The sequence below is a fragment of the Brassica napus genome, chromosome A5 (assembly GCF_020379485.1).
Source record: "Brassica napus cultivar Da-Ae chromosome A5, Da-Ae, whole genome shotgun sequence".
In the NCBI taxonomy this organism is placed as follows: domain Eukaryota; kingdom Viridiplantae; phylum Streptophyta; class Magnoliopsida; order Brassicales; family Brassicaceae; genus Brassica; species Brassica napus.
Genome location: NC_063438.1, coordinates 7164233 through 7180886, shown reverse-complemented (window position 1 = coordinate 7180886; position 16654 = coordinate 7164233). Strand labels below are relative to the sequence as shown.

Sequence of the window (16654 nt, the reverse complement as noted above, 5' to 3'; positions counted from 1 at the left end):
CAAGCTTGAGTCTGGCAATCAGACCACGGACAAGCCAAGCACGATCGTCACGAAGCGACCAAGCACGCACACTGCTCGGTCGCTACATAGTGACCGAGCACGTGCACGTTTCGATCGTTACGAAGCGATCATGTTTTCCCGAAACATCGATACGACACGAATCCATGCATTCTCGTCTACTCTTTAATACTATCTCCCGAAGACCATAGCTGAACCATTTCATGTTTCTCGTCATTCGAAATGTCTTCAATCAAACTTTACGATAAAAACCGCAGAGAGTTCGTTTTTATCGAAGAAACCGTAATAAACGTTTCGAGTCAAAAGAATTCCTAAAGAGGCCTAAAATGTGACTCGAAGCCCACTTACGATTTCTTAACCAAAAGCCCATAAACCGTAAGACGGTTTATGCTTGGTTCGCAAGGAAAGATAAATGTCAAGTTTTCGCAGATAAATATGAAGTTTTTGAAGATAATTACGAAGATCGGGAAAAATGATATATCTCCATTTTTAAGCCATGACGGCTTAAGGGCAGAAGAGGAAAAGCATAAACCGACCTAGGAGCAAGTATATAAGGATTCCTAGGCAAGAGGCGCAACGAGAGAACTTTTTGACAGCAAACTTAGCACTTACATCAATTAGGCAATTTTCCGTTTTTGTTATTTCGAGTTGCGACTCAACTAGGTTTTGCAGTCTTAGGTTGTTAGAAGTAGGGATCTCGCCAACAGCTCTCATAGTCGAGGCTTATACCTTGTTGTAACGCTCATACGCAAATTCGGAATAAGACACCTTTTGCTCTTTTTACGATTTTTTATACTTTCATTGTTGTTATCTCGTGTTCTGATTGCTTGGCGTGTGGTATTAGCAGATATTCGGGATCTCTGGAAAACTAGGGTTCTCCTACTTTCCTAATTTAAATGGAAATCAACAGTGCGAATATCGGTTCCCACATCCATTAGTCATTGGCGTCCATGAAACTCAACCATCAGGTTGGGATGCGCCAACTTGAAGGACATATCAGGGGGAGCAATATGTGTTGTACTCTTTTTCCTTCACCATGTTTTGTCCCATTGGATTTTCTTGGTAAGGTTATAAACCATACGATGGATGTCCATAACCGAGAAAGACAGACGGCCTGTTTAGAGAGAGAGACGGCCAGTTTCCATAATCCCTATCTGTTTATGATTTGTACGATTTCCATATTTGTGTTTTCCTTTTCCTAGTTGGATTAGGATTTGTGATCTTTCTATTTATCTATGACGGTGTAATTCTCTATATATAAAGGGCTCCTTATGATTGATTAATAATAAGAACTTACCGATTCTTAATCCTTAAGTTTACAACAAAATAAACTGTTTATTTTTGATACAATGGATTAATCAGTTAGCAAGTTAATGAGTTAACAGGTTAATATGTTAATAGGTTAAATAAATCTATTAGGTTGGGTCAACTCTTACCCATTTGGTTTTCAATTAAAAAAACCCACGAGTAAACTCAATTCTAGGGTTTGATAGAATTGGAGAATAATGGAGTTCTCTAAAGTTCAATCATTTATTCGGTGGAAAAACGCATTTTTCCGCCAAAATCGCAAAAATATGTTTTTCCGCCAAAACTGCAAAAACGTGTTTTTCCGCCAAAACAGTAAAAACGCGTTTTTCCGCCAAAACCGAAACAAGTGTGTTCCCAATTAACGACAAAAAATCATTTCCCACCAGAATCGCAAAAGCGTGTTTTTCTAAAAAAATCACAAAAGCGTGTTTTTCCGCAAAAAAACGCAAAAATGCGTTTTCTCGCCAAAACCGTAAAAATGCATTTTCTCGACAAAACCACAAAACATGTTTTTCTGCCAAAACCACAAAAACGCGTTTTCCTGCCAAAACTGCAAAAACTCGTTTTCCCGCCAAAACACGTTTTCCTGCCAAAACTGCAAAAAACTCATTTTCCCGCAAAAACGTCTTTTCCCTCTAAAATCACAAAACGCGTTTTCCCACCAAACCCGCAAAAATGTGTTTTCCGGTCAAAACCACAAAACGTGTATTCCCGTCAAAACTGCAAAAACTCGTTTTCCCACCAATACCGCAAAAACTTGTTTTCCCGCCAAAACCACAAAACGCGTTTTCCTGCCAAAACTGCAAAACTCATTTTCTCGCAAAAACGCGTTTTACCGCCAAAACCACAAAATACGTTTTTTCGCCAAAACTGCAAAAACTCGTTTTCTCGCAAAAACACGTTTTCTCGCAAAAACACATTTTCTCGCCAAAACCACAAAACGCGTTTTCCCGCCAAAACCACAAAACGTGTTTTCCCACCAACATTGTAAAAAAAAACTCAATTTTCCGCTGGGAGTTAGGTTAGAGACATGCAGTTAGGTTGGAGAATATGGAGTAAAAGTGTTCCAACTCTTTTTATATTTCACTTTAAAAATGCATTTCAACTTTATTATACCAAACTACCATTTATCATTTATCTTTCGGTTTCTTTACAAGCTAGGTATTATATAAATTTTGAATTTTTGACTTAATAGAATTTGATTTCTCATCTATATCGATAAAATATTTTAAATAAAATTTAAACTTTTTATCAAAATTAGAACTGTGATTTTTTTTTCAATAGTGCTGTGAAGGAAGGATATGACAGTCTTCTTTTGCTATAAAGTTAGTATTGATTTTGGTTCAGCTCATGAGGTTGTTCATGTCGGAAGTCGTATTCGTTTAGGTCTTCTTTATTTCACTATCTATGGAATGTATAGGGAACATGATTGTAGTTTTCTCAATTTGACTGTGGACATTACTTGCATTTGTTGTAGTTTCATCACTTTCTGAGTCGATAGTGTTTCACATTGTTCATCGAACTTTAACTTTTGATGAAGGATGTATGTATATTTTTTCGAGAATTCTCTCTTACCTCCTTAACCACTATAGTTTTTCCCAATTTCATGAGTTTGAGAAGCCTAATGAGGATGCATCCCTCAGTCTTATCAATTCATGTTCAGCTATGGTTTAGGAAGAGTTTTCTGATATCATCTTTCCTTATGGATATAGTGATGAATACATGTTCTAAAGCTCACTTTCTTGTCTTTGTTTGTCTTACACTCATTCTATATATCAGCTTTATCTATTTTCAATTGTTTTACGCAGCTTTGTATTCAAGAAAACCTCAAGATTCGACCAAACACAGGCCATATATTATTGATCTTTTGTAAGCTTTTTTCACCAATATTCTGTATAATTCGCTTTCTCCGGATATTGAAACTCAGACCTCTTGGTGTAAAAATATTAATGAACCTTTGATCAAACCACTGTACCAAGGGGACTTCCACACTAATGAATTTGTTTATGTAACTTATCTTACGTGTCACTTATATCTCTATAATATTATTTGAGAAGTCAGTTTCCTATGTGTCGTGCTCACATTAACTCTCACAGTAGTTGATTACAATGATACCCTTAATGAATTGATTCATTATAATTATAATTGTCATTATTGACATTTTTTTTATAATATTCTCAATTTCCTTATTTTAAGTATTTTTCCTTTTTCTTATTTTTTTTATTTTTCAATCTTAGTATTTTTTATTTATTTTCAAAATGAAATATATAATAAAAACGAAATATTCAAAAAGTAAAAAAAAAATTATTTACAAAAAAAAGAAAGAACATATTTTAGGAAAATTTATACTATATATAATGTGATCTTATAAAAAAAGGAAAGTTCACGAAAAAACAATCTTGATATTAATGTGAAATAAACATCTCTTTTACCAATAATAAATTATTTTAATTTTATCAATAAATTTTTCCTAGATTATTAAAAAAGTAATCTAAATAACATAAACTAAGATATCTTTGATGAACTAAAATATTTTATAAATGCTATAATTGATATTTTTCTTCATTTTTGCATAATTGTTTTTGTGTATTTTTACTTTTCATTTGCAATTTTTTTTTACCAAAATACATTATAAATACAAATATACAAACTATAATCAAACCTAATGTACCACTAAAGTTTCTGTAAGGCTTCATATTTTTTTCCTTTTTATTGAAAAGTTTAATATATTTATACAACCTAATATACATTTAATAAGAATACATAAACCAATATGAACTCTTATGGTTAAGATTATGTAGAAGAATTTTTAATTTATCTTTTATACATTTAATGTATACAGTTATTTAAAATTTACGAAAAACTACTTTGTAGATATCTATTTGTTCATGAGGTTTTAAAATTTTATTAAAGTATAGTTACATATTTATGATGAAGAACTGAAATACTGTAATAAATAAAATCCATCAAATTTTGTTAAACTAAAATCAAAAGTAGTTGTACATAGATTTGAAGAAATATATGTAACTCAATATAACCTAAAAAGTATGTAACTTAAACAATCCAAAATTTTATACCTAAAATCATTAAACAAATTTTATCTATTTAGAACCAAAAAAATAGTCAAATTACGTTATAATATATCCAAATAATTATCAAATCTATTAGATATATTTAATGAAAATGACAAAATATTATTCAAAAATCATACATATAAATTACAAAATAATTAAAATAAAAACATAAACATTAATTAATTTATAATATATTTATTTTAAAATATTTTTATCCGTGCATGCGCACGGGAAAGTCACCTAGTATGTAATATTGTTAATAATGTATATAAAGATATATAGATATATATATATATATATATATATATATATATATATATATAACTCTTTTTATATTTCACTTTAAAAATGAATTTTTACTTTACTAGATCAAATTACCATTAATCATTTATTTTTTTGTTTCTTTTTTAACTAGGTATTGTACAAATTTTGAATTTGTGACTTCATAGAATTTGATTTCTTATTTATATCGATAAATATTTTCAATAAAATTTAAAATAAATGAGTCAAACATTTTATCTATTAAATAAATAAAATTAGAATTGTGATTTTTTGGGGTCAAACTAGATCCTTATATTTTGGCATTTTAAACGCCACTTAACTTAATTTAGATATATTTAATTTTGTGATTGATCTATAAATATACTTCTTGGTCTTTCTTAATTGTAAACTATCAGTTCATTATTTAATTTATTTTGTCATAAAAAAAAATAAGATGAAAATTTATTATCGATCATCGCTTATTGGTTTCGTCATGCTCACAATTCTTCTGCTTGGTACGTATTTACAGCTAATTTATTATTATATTCTAAATAAATTTATTTTGATGCCGTATTATTTAATATACTTATATAACTTGTGTGTCTATTCTGTAATATTGAGTTTGGTATTTTCCAAAAATAATCAATGATCAAGAAAAAGATGTTTAAACTTTCAAATTAGTCAACAAATAAACAAAAAAAACTCCACCAAGCATATGTTAATAAAAAGAAATTTATATTCTAAATACAAAAAAACTAAAATTATGTTTAATTATTAAAAACAGGAGTAGTGGCGAATGCTCAAAAAGGAGTCCGAAAACAATGTGTTGAACAATACCCGGACCCAAATGGAAAATGTGTTATCGACCAATGTAAAGCCCAATGTGCCAAAAACAGAAAAGGAGGGCTAGCTAGATGCATTGATACTGGCAAAGGACACATGCAATGCAGATGCGATTATCATTGTTGATTTTTATCTACGTTGAAACTCAAATAATATTTATAATAATACAATAATACTGCCTCATTATCAATGAAAAGAATTTAAATATTAATAATTTTGTTGGTGATTGTTGTGTAATAAGGTGTACTAGATTACTAAATATAAATCCAAATTCACATATTTCTGTCTTTTTGTACAATAACGTGAAATAACCGAAAAAATTAAATGAGAATTAGCAGTTATTTCATATAGAAGCTGAAAGAAATTTTTTATTTTAACATTTAACCATTTATCATTTTCACAATCAAAATCAGATTTTTTAAGATATTTATATTTCAAAGAGATTTAACAAAAAAAAGTGTTAACCATTTCATTTGAATCAACAAAAACAAGAATCACATTTATCTTAAATATAACTGAGGTAGATGCATTGATACATGCCAAGGACACATGCAATGCAGATGTGATTATCATTGTTGATTTTTATCTACGTTGAAACTCAAATAATATTTATAATATTGCAATAATACTACCACTTTATCAATGAAAAGAATTATAATATTAATAATTTTGCGAATCAATGTGGCAAAATCAACTGTATTTGCAGCGGGGAGAGGTAAACAGGAGCTGGAAGTGGCTGCAGGGGAAGCTGGTCTTACCGTCTCAGCTCTCCCAAAAAAGTACCTTGGTCTGCCCCTCACTACAAAGACAATGACGCGCCATGACTACGATCCCCTGCTGGTGAAGATTCGGAACATGTTACTAAGTTGGACTAGTAAATCTCTCTCCTTCGCTGGTCGTCTCCAGTTGATTAAGTCGGTCATTGCTAGCATTACCAACTTCTGGGGCTCAGCTTTTTGTCTACCACAAGCTTGTATTGATGAAATTGATAGTATGTGCTCAGCTTTCCTCTGGAGTGGATCCCCTAATATCACCACTAGAGCGAAGGTTGCGTGGGAAGAAGTCTGCTGCCTCAAGAAGGAAGGAGGCTTAGGAGTACAGAAAATTAAAGAAGTGTCGCTGGTTTTCGCACTCAAATTGATATGGCGTCGCTTCACAGATTCAGAGTCTTTGTGGGGTAAGTGGGTGAAGCAAACATTGCTGCGGGGAGTCTCCTTTTGGGACGTTAAGGAAGGCTCCACAGGATCCTGGGTCTGGAAAAAGCTTCTCCAACTCAGACCTGTCGCGCAAAGGTTTCTCAAGATGGATATTCATGATGGGAAATTGGTGAAATTTTGGACAGATATTTGGCACCCAATTGGCCGACTGATCGAGATCGTGGGGGACCGTGGGAGGCTGAAACTCGGCATAGCTATTAGTGCTTGTATTGCGGATGTCCTTGTGGAGAATGTGTGGAGGTTCAGACGTACTCGAGATACGACTGTTCAAAACTTGATCGTCAAAGTCCAAGAGTTAGGGGTTGAGCTGGAAACAAATGTACAAGATGAGGTACTTTGGAAAAGGAAGGACGATGAGAATGGAAGGGAATTCTCTGCTGCAACGACATGGGAACATATTAGATGCAAAAGGCCGGTTGTAGTCTGGAGTAAGCTTATTTGGTTTGCGCAAGGAGTTCCAAGGTATGCATTTATCGCTTGGTTGGCAGTTAAAGATAGACTTTCAACAGGTAGCAAAATGCGAGCTTGGGGGCAGGTTCAATGCTGTGTGTTCTGTGGGGAGCCTGATGAAACTAGGAATCACTTGTTCTTTGCTTGTCCTTACTCATACACGCTTTGGCTACAAGTGATTGGCACACTCTTGCGGCCTCCTCCATCGCCGGACTGAATGAGATTGTAGCCCGAATCATGGCAAGGTCTGTGGGGAGTTTGCAGTCCATACTCTTGCGGCTAGCATTTCAGGTCTCTATCTATTATCTATGGAAAGAACGGAATGAGAGACGGCATGGACAGCCTGCAAAGCCTGTTGCTCAGTTGGCGAAGTTCATTGAAAAGACTATAAGACAAAGGATCATGTCTACAAAGTACTATGAGAAGCAGAAACTCAAAGGACTAATGCAGTGTTGGTTTAGTGCAAGGCAGCCATAGGAATAACTAGGTTTCATAGTTTGAGTTATGATAGAATTCTTTAGTTATTGGTGTACATAAACATTCTTTTTCCTGATGATCAATAAATTTAACATTTCATCAAAAGAAAAAATATTAATAATTTTGTTGGTGATTGTTGTGTAATAAGGTGTACTAGATTACTAAATAAAAATAACAAATTTGCATGTTTCTGTCTTATTGTACAATAACATTTTACATTTTATTTTTCGGTTTCTTTTTTAACTAGGTATTGTATAAATTTTGAATTTGTGACTTCATAGAATTTGATTTCTTATGTATATCGATAAATATTTTCAAAAAAAATTTAAAATAAATGAGTCAAACTTTTTATCTATTAAATAAATAAAATTAGAATTTTGATTTTTTTTGGGTCAAACTAGATCCTTATATTTTGGCATTTTTAACGCCACTTAACTTAATTTAGATATATTTAATTTTGTGATTGATCTATAAATATACTTCTCGGTCTTCCTTAATTTTTAAACACTATCAGTTTATTATTTAATTTATTCTGTCAGAAAATACAAAAAAATAAGATGAAAATTTATTATCGATCATCGCTTATTGGTCTCGTCATGCTCACAATTCTTCTGTTTGGTACATATTTACAGCTAATTTTTTAATATATTCTAAATAAATTTATTTTGATGCCGTATTATTTAATATACTCATATAACTTGTGTGTGTATTCTGTAATATTGAGTTTGGTATTTTCCAAGAATAATCAATGATCAAGAAAAAGATGTTTAAACTTTCAATTAGTCAACAAATATACAAAAAAACTCCGTCAAGCATATGTTAATGAAAAGAAATTTATATTCTAAATACAAAAAACTAAAATTTTGTTTTAATTATTAAAAACAGGAGTAGTGGCGAATGCTCAAAAAGGAGGACTAGTCCGAAAACAATGTGTTGAACAATACCCGGACCCAAATGGAAAATGTGTAATCGACCAATGTAAAGCTCAATGTGCCAAAAACAGAAAAGGAGGGCTAGCTAGATGCATTGATACTGGCAAAGGACACATGCAATGCAGATGCGATTATCATTGTTGATTTTTATCTACGTTGAAACTCAAATAATATTTATAATAATACAATAATACTGCCTCATTATCAATGAAAAGAATTTAAATATTAATAATTTTGTTGGTGATTGTTGTGTAATAAGGTGTACTAGATTACTAAATATAAATCCAAATTCACATATTTCTGTCTTTTTGTACAATAACGTGAAATAACCGAAAAAATTAAATGAGAATTAGCAGTTATTTCATATAGAAGCTGAAAGAAATTTTTTATTTTAACATTTAACCATTTATCATTTTCACAATCAAAATCAGATTTTTTAAAATATTTATATTTCAAAGAGATTTAACAAAAAAAAGTGTTAACCATTTCATTGGAATCAACAAAAGCAAGAATCACATTTATCTTAAATATAACTGAGGTAGATGAATTGATACATGCCAAGGACACATGCAATGCAGATGCGATTATCATTGTTGATTTTTATCTACGTTGAAACTCAAATAATATTTATAATATTGCAATAATACTACCACTTTATCAATGAAAAGAATTACAATATTAATAATTTTGTTGGTGATTGTTGTGTAATAAGGTGTACTAGATTACTAAATAAAAATAACAAATTTGTATATATCTGTCTTATTGTACAATAACATTTTACATTTTATTTTTCGGTTTCTTTTTTAACTAGGTATTGTATAAATTTTGAATTTGTGACTTCATAGAATTTGATTTCTTATGTATATCGATAAATATTTTCAAAAAAATTTAAAATAAATGAGTCAAACATTTTATCTATTAAATAAATAAAATTAGAATTTTGATTTTATTGGGGTCAAACTAGATCCTTATATTTTGGCATTTTAAACGCCACTTAACTTAATTTAAATATATTTAATTTTGTGATTGATCTATAAATATACTTCTTGGTCTTCCTTAATTTTAAAACACTATCAGTTCATTATTTAATTTATTCTGTCTGTAATAAAAAAAATAAGATGAAAATTTATTATCGATCATCGCTTATTGGTCTCATCATGCTCACAATTCTTCTGCTTCATACGTATTTACAGCTAATTTTTTAATATATTCTAAATAAATTTATTTTGATGCCGTATTATTTAATATACTCATATAACTTGTGTGTGTATTCTGTAATATTGAGTTTGGTATTTTCCAAGAATAATCAATGATCAAGAAAAAGAAGTTTAAACTTTCAAATTAGTCAACAAATATACAAATAAACTCCGCCAAGCATATGTTAATAAAAAGAAATTTATATTCTAAATACAAAAAAAAACTAAAATTATGTTTTAATTATTAAAAACAGGAGTAGTGGTGAATGCTCAAAAAGGTGGACCAGTCCGAAAACAATGTGTTGAACAATACCCGGACCCAAATGGAAAATGTGTTATCGACCAATGTAAAGCCCAATGTGCCAAAAACAGAAAAGGAGGGTTAGCTAGATGCATTGATACTGGCAAAGGACACATGCAATGCAGATGCGATTATCATTGTTGATTTTTATCTACGTTGCAACTCAAATAATATTTATAATAATACAATAATACTGCCTCATTATCAATGAAAAGAATTTAAATATTAATAATTTTGTTGGTGATTATTTTGTAATAAGGTATACTAGATTACTAAATATAAATCCAAATTCACATATTTCTGTCTTTTTTTGTACAATAACGTGAAATAACCGAAAAAATTAAATGAGAATTAGCAGTTATTTCATATAGAAGCTGAAAGAAATTTTTTATTTTAACATTTAACCATTTATCATTTTCACAATCAAAATCAGATTTTATAAGATATTTATATTTCAAAGAGATTTAACAAAAAAAAAGTGTTAACCATTTCATTGGAATCAACAAAAGCAAGAATCACATTTATCTTAAATATAACTGAGGTAGATGCATTGATACATGCCAACGACACATGAAATGCATATGCGATTATCATTGTTATTTTTATCTACGTTGAAACTCAAATAATATTTATAATATTGCAATAATACTACCACTTTATCAATGAAAAGAATTACAATATTAATAATTTTGTTGGTGATTGTTGTGTAATAAGGTGTACTAGATTACTAAATAAAAATAACAAATTTTCATATTTCAGTCTTATTGTACAATAACATTTTACATTTTATTTTTCGGTTTCTTTTTTAACTAGGTATTGTATATATTTTGAATTTGTGACTTCATAGAGTTTGATTTCTTATGTATACCGATAAATATTTTCAATAAAATTTAAAATAAATGAGTTAAACTTTTATCTATTAAATAAATAACATTAGAATTTTGATTTTTTTGGGGTCAAACTAGATCTTTATATTTTGGCATTTTAAACGCCACTTAACTTAATTTAGATAAATTTAATTTTGTGATTGATCTATAAATATAATTCTCGGTCTTTCTTAATTTTAAAACACTGTTACTTCATTATTTAATTTATTCTGTCAGAAAACAAAACAAAATAAGATGAAAATTTATCATCGATCATCGCTTATTGGTCTCATCATGCTCACAATTCTTCTGCTTGGTACGTATTTACAGCAAATTTATTAATATATTCTAAATAAATTTATTTTGATGCCGTATTATTTAATATACTCATATAACTTGTGTGTCTACTCTGTAATATTGAGTTTGGTATTTTCCAAGAATAATCAATGATCAAGAAAAAGTTGTTTAAACTTTCAAATTAGTCAACAAATATATAAAAAAACTCCGCCAAGCATATGTTAATAAAAAGAAATTTATATTCTAAATACAAAAAACTAAAATTATGTTTTAATTATTAAAAACAAGTGTAGTGACGAATGCTCAAAAAGGACGACCAGTCCGAAAAAAATGTGTTGAACAATACCCGGACCCAAATGGAAAATGTGTTTTCGACCAATGTAAAGCCCAATATACCAAAAACAGAAAAGGAGGGCTAGCTAGATGCATTGATTCTGGTAAAGGACACATGCAATGCCGATGCGATTATCATTGTTGATTTTTATCTACGTTGAAACTCAAATAATATTTATAATAATACAATAATACTGCCTCATTATCAATGAAAAGAATTTAAATATTAATAATTTTGTTGGTGATTGTTGTGTAATAAGGTATACTAGATTACTAAATATAAATCCAAATTCACATATTTCTGTCTTTTTGTACAATAACGTTAAATAACCGAAAAAATTAAATGATAATTAGCAGTTATTTCATATAGAAGCTGAAATTTTTTTAATATTTTTTATTTTACATTTAACCATTTATCATTTTTACAATCAAAATCAGATTTTTTAAGATATTTATATTTCAAAGAGATTTAACAAAAAAAAAAGTGTTAACCATTCCATTGGAATCAACAAAGCAAGAATCACATTTATCTTAAATATAACTGAGGTAGATGCATTGATACATGCCAAGGACACATGCAATGCAGATGCGATTATCATTGTTGATTTTTATCAACGTTGAAACTCAAAGCAATATTTATACTATTGCAATAATACTACCACTTTATCAATGAAAAGAATTACAATATTAATAATTTTGTTGGTGATTGTAGTGTAATAAGGTGTACTAGATTACTAAATAAAAATAACAAATTTGCATATTTCTGTCTTATTGTACAATAACGTGAAATAACCAAAAAAATAAATTAGAATTAGTAGTTATTTCATATAGAAGCTGAAAGAATTTTTTTTTTAACAGTTTACCATTTATCAATTTCACAATCAAAATCAGATTTTTAAAGATACTTATATTCCAAAGAGATGTTACAAAAAAAAAAGTGTTAACCATTTCACTGGAATCAGCAAAAGCAAGAATCACATTTAATTTATGAATTCATGTTCGGCTGCGGTTTTGGAAGAGTTTCCTGATATCATCTTTGCTTATAGATATAGTGATGAATACATGGTATAAAGCTCACTTTCTTGTCTTTGTTTGTCTTACACTCACTCTATATATCACTGTTATCCCTTTTTAATTGTTTTAAGCAGCATTGTATTAAAAAAAACCTCAAGATTCTACCAGAGACGAGCCAGATATTATTGATCTCATGTAAGCCTTTTTCTCCAATATTCTGTAATTCGCCTTCTCCGGATATTGAAACTCAGACCTCCTGGTGTAGAAATATTAATGAACCCTCTATCAAACCACCGTACCAAAAGGACTTCAATTCTAATGAATTTGCTTATATAACTTTTCTTTCGTGTCACTTATATATATAATATTGTTAAAAATGTATATAAAGATATATATATATATATATAACTCTTTTTATATTTCACTTTAAAAATGAATTTTTATTTTATTAGACCAAATTACCATTAATCATTTATTTTTCGGTTTCTTTTTTTTTTAACTAGGTATTGTATAAGTTTTGAATTTGTGACTTCATAGAATTTGATTTCTTATGTATATCGATAAATATTTTCAATAAAATTTAAAATAAATGAGTCAAAATTTTTATCTATTAAATAAATAAAATTAGAATTGTCATTTTTTTGGGGTCAAACTAGATCCTTATATTTTGGCATTTTAAACGCGACTTAACTTAATTTAGATATATTTAATTTTGTGATTGATCTATAAATATACTTCTCGGTCTTTCTTAATTTTAAAACACTATTAGTTCATTATTTAATTTATTCTGTCAGAAAAAAAAATAAGATGAAAATTTATTATCGATCATCGCTTATTGGTCTCGTCATGCTCACAATTCTTCTGCTTGGTACGTATTTACAGCTAATTTATTAATATATTCTAAATAAATTTATTTTGATGCCGTATTATTTAATATACTCATATAACTTGTGTGTCTACTCTGTAATATTGAGTTTGGTATTTTGCATGATAATCAATGATCAAGAAAAATAAGTTTAAACTTTCAAATTAGTCAACAAATATACAAATAAACTCCGCCAAGCATATGTTAATAAAAAGAAATTTATATTCTAAATACAAAAAAAAACTAAAATTATGTTTTAATTATTAAAAACAGGAGTAGTGGTGAATGCTCAAAAAGGTGGACCAGTCCGAAAACAATGTGTTGAACAATACCCGGACCCAAATGGAAAATGTGTTATCGACCAATGTAAAGCCCAATGTGCCAAAAACAGAAAAGGAGGGTTAGCTAGATGCATTGATACTGGCAAAGGACACATGCAATGCAGATGCGATTATCATTGTTGATTTTTATCTACGTTGCAACTCAAATAATATTTATAATAATACAATAATACTGCCTCATTATCAATGAAAAGAATTTAAATATTAATAATTTTGTTGGTGATTATTTTGTAATAAGGTATACTAGATTACTAAATATAAATCCAAATTCACATATTTCTGTCTTTTTTTGTACAATAACGTGAAATAACCGAAAAAATTAAATGAGAATTAGCAGTTATTTCATATAGAAGCTGAAAGAAATTTTTTATTTTAACATTTAACCATTTATCATTTTCACAATCAAAATCAGATTTTATAAGATATTTATATTTCAAAGAGATTTAACAAAAAAAAAGTGTTAACCATTTCATTGGAATCAACAAAAGCAAGAATCACATTTATCTTAAATATAACTGAGGTAGATGCATTGATACATGCCAACGACACATGAAATGCATATGCGATTATCATTGTTATTTTTATCTACGTTGAAACTCAAATAATATTTATAATATTGCAATAATACTACCACTTTATCAATGAAAAGAATTACAATATTAATAATTTTGTTGGTGATTGTTGTGTAATAAGGTGTACTAGATTACTAAATAAAAATAACAAATTTTCATATTTCAGTCTTATTGTACAATAACATTTTACATTTTATTTTTTGGTTTCTTTTTTAACTAGGTATTGTATATATTTTGAATTTGTGACTTCATAGAGTTTGATTTCTTATGTATACCGATAAATATTTTCAATAAAATTTAAAATAAATGAGTTAAACTTTTATCTATTAAATAAATAACATTAGAATTTTGATTTTTTTGGGGTCAAACTAGATCTTTATATTTTGGCATTTTAAACGCCACTTAACTTAATTTAGATAAATTTAATTTTGTGATTGATCTATAAATATAATTCTCGGTCTTTCTTAATTTTAAAACACTATTAGTTCATTATTTAATTTATTCTGTCAGAAAACAAAACAAAATAAGATGAAAATTTATCATCGATCATCGCTTATTGGTCTCATCATGCTCACAATTCTTCTGCTTGGTACGTATTTACAGCAAATTTATTAATATATTCTAAATAAATTTATTTTGATGCCGTATTATTTAATATACTCATATAACTTGTGTGTCTACTCTGTAATATTGAGTTTGGTATTTTCCAAGAATAATCAATGATCAAGAAAAAGTTGTTTAAACTTTCAAATTAGTCAACAAATATATAAAAAAACTCCGCCAAGCATATGTTAATAAAAAGAAATTTATATTCTAAATACAAAAAACTAAAATTATGTTTTAATTATTAAAAACAAGTGTAGTGACGAATGCTCAAAAAGGTCGACCAATCCGAAAAAAATGTGTTGAACAATACCCAGACCCAAATGGAAAATGTGTTTTCGACCAATGTAAAGCCCAATATACCAAAAACAGAAAAGGAGGGCTAGCTAGATGCATTGATACTGGTAAAGGACACATGCAATGCCGATGCGATTATCATTGTTGATTTTTATCTACGTTGAAACTCAAATAATATTTATAATAATACAATAATACTGCCTCATTATCAATGAAAAGAATTTAAATATTAATAATTTTGTTGGTGATTGTTGTGTAATAAGGTATACTAGATTACTAAATATAAATCCAAATTCACATATTTCTGTCTTTTTGTACAATAACGTTAAATAACCGAAAAAATTAAATGATAATTAGCAGTTATTTCATATAGAAGCTGAAATTTTTTTAAATTTTTTATTTTACATTTAACCATTTATCATTTTTACAATCAAAATCAGATTTTTTAAGATATTTATATTTCAAAGAGATTTAACAAAAAAAAAGTGTTAACCATTCCATTGGAATCAACAAAGCAAGAATCACATTTATCTTAAATATAACTGAGGTAGATGCATTGATACATGCCAAGGACACATGCAATGCAGATGCGATTATCATTGTTGATTTTTATCAACGTTGAAACTCAAAGCAATATTTATACTATTGCAATAATACTACCACTTTATCAATGAAAAGAATTACAATATTAATAATTTTGTTGGTGATTGTAGTGTAATAAGGTGTACTAGATTACTAAATAAAAATAACAAATTTGCATATTTCTGTCTTATTGTACAATAACGTGAAATAACCAAAAAAATAAATTAGAATTAGTAGTTATTTCATATAGAAGCTGAAAGAATTTTTTTTTTAACATTTTACCATTTATCAATTTCACAATCAAAATCAGATTTTTAAAGATAATTATATTCCAAAGAGATGTTACAAAAAAAAAAGTGTTAACCATTTCACTGGAATCAGCAAAAGCAAGAATCACATTTATTTTATGAATTCATGTTCGGCTGCGGTTTTGGAAGAGTTTCCTGATATCATCTTTGCTTATAGATATAGTGATGAATACATGGTATAAAGCTCACTTTCTTGTCTTTGTTTGTCTTACACTCTCTCTATATATCACTGTTATCCCTTTTTAATTGTTTTACGCAGCTTTGTATTAAAAAAAAACTCAAGATTCTACCAGACACGAGCCAGATATTATTGATCTCATGTAAGCCTTTTTCTCCAATATTCTGTAATTCGCCTTCTCCGGATATTGAAACTCAGACCTCCTGGTGTAGAAATATTAATGAACCCTCTATCAAACCACCGTACCAAAAGAACTTCAATTCTAATGAATTTGCTTATGTAACTTTTCTTTCGTGTCACTTATATATATAATATTGTTAA

The 16654-nt window shown here is 28.8% G+C and overlaps 2 long non-coding RNA genes across 2 annotated transcripts; both read left to right on the top strand.

The window, feature by feature from the left end:
* The first annotated feature begins 4663 nt into the window (after positions 1 to 4663).
* LOC111216009 lies at positions 4664 to 8633 on the top strand. The gene is made up of 2 exons (XR_007339708.1): positions 4664 to 5176; positions 8534 to 8633. It is a non-coding gene; the product is annotated as an uncharacterized LOC111216009 (long non-coding RNA).
* A 2524-nt stretch (positions 8634 to 11157) lies between these two features.
* LOC125609390 lies at positions 11158 to 13834 on the top strand. Its single transcript, XR_007339709.1, has 2 exons — positions 11158 to 11259; positions 13726 to 13834. It is a non-coding gene; the product is annotated as an uncharacterized LOC125609390 (long non-coding RNA).
* The last annotated feature ends 2820 nt before the right edge of the window (positions 13835 to 16654 follow it).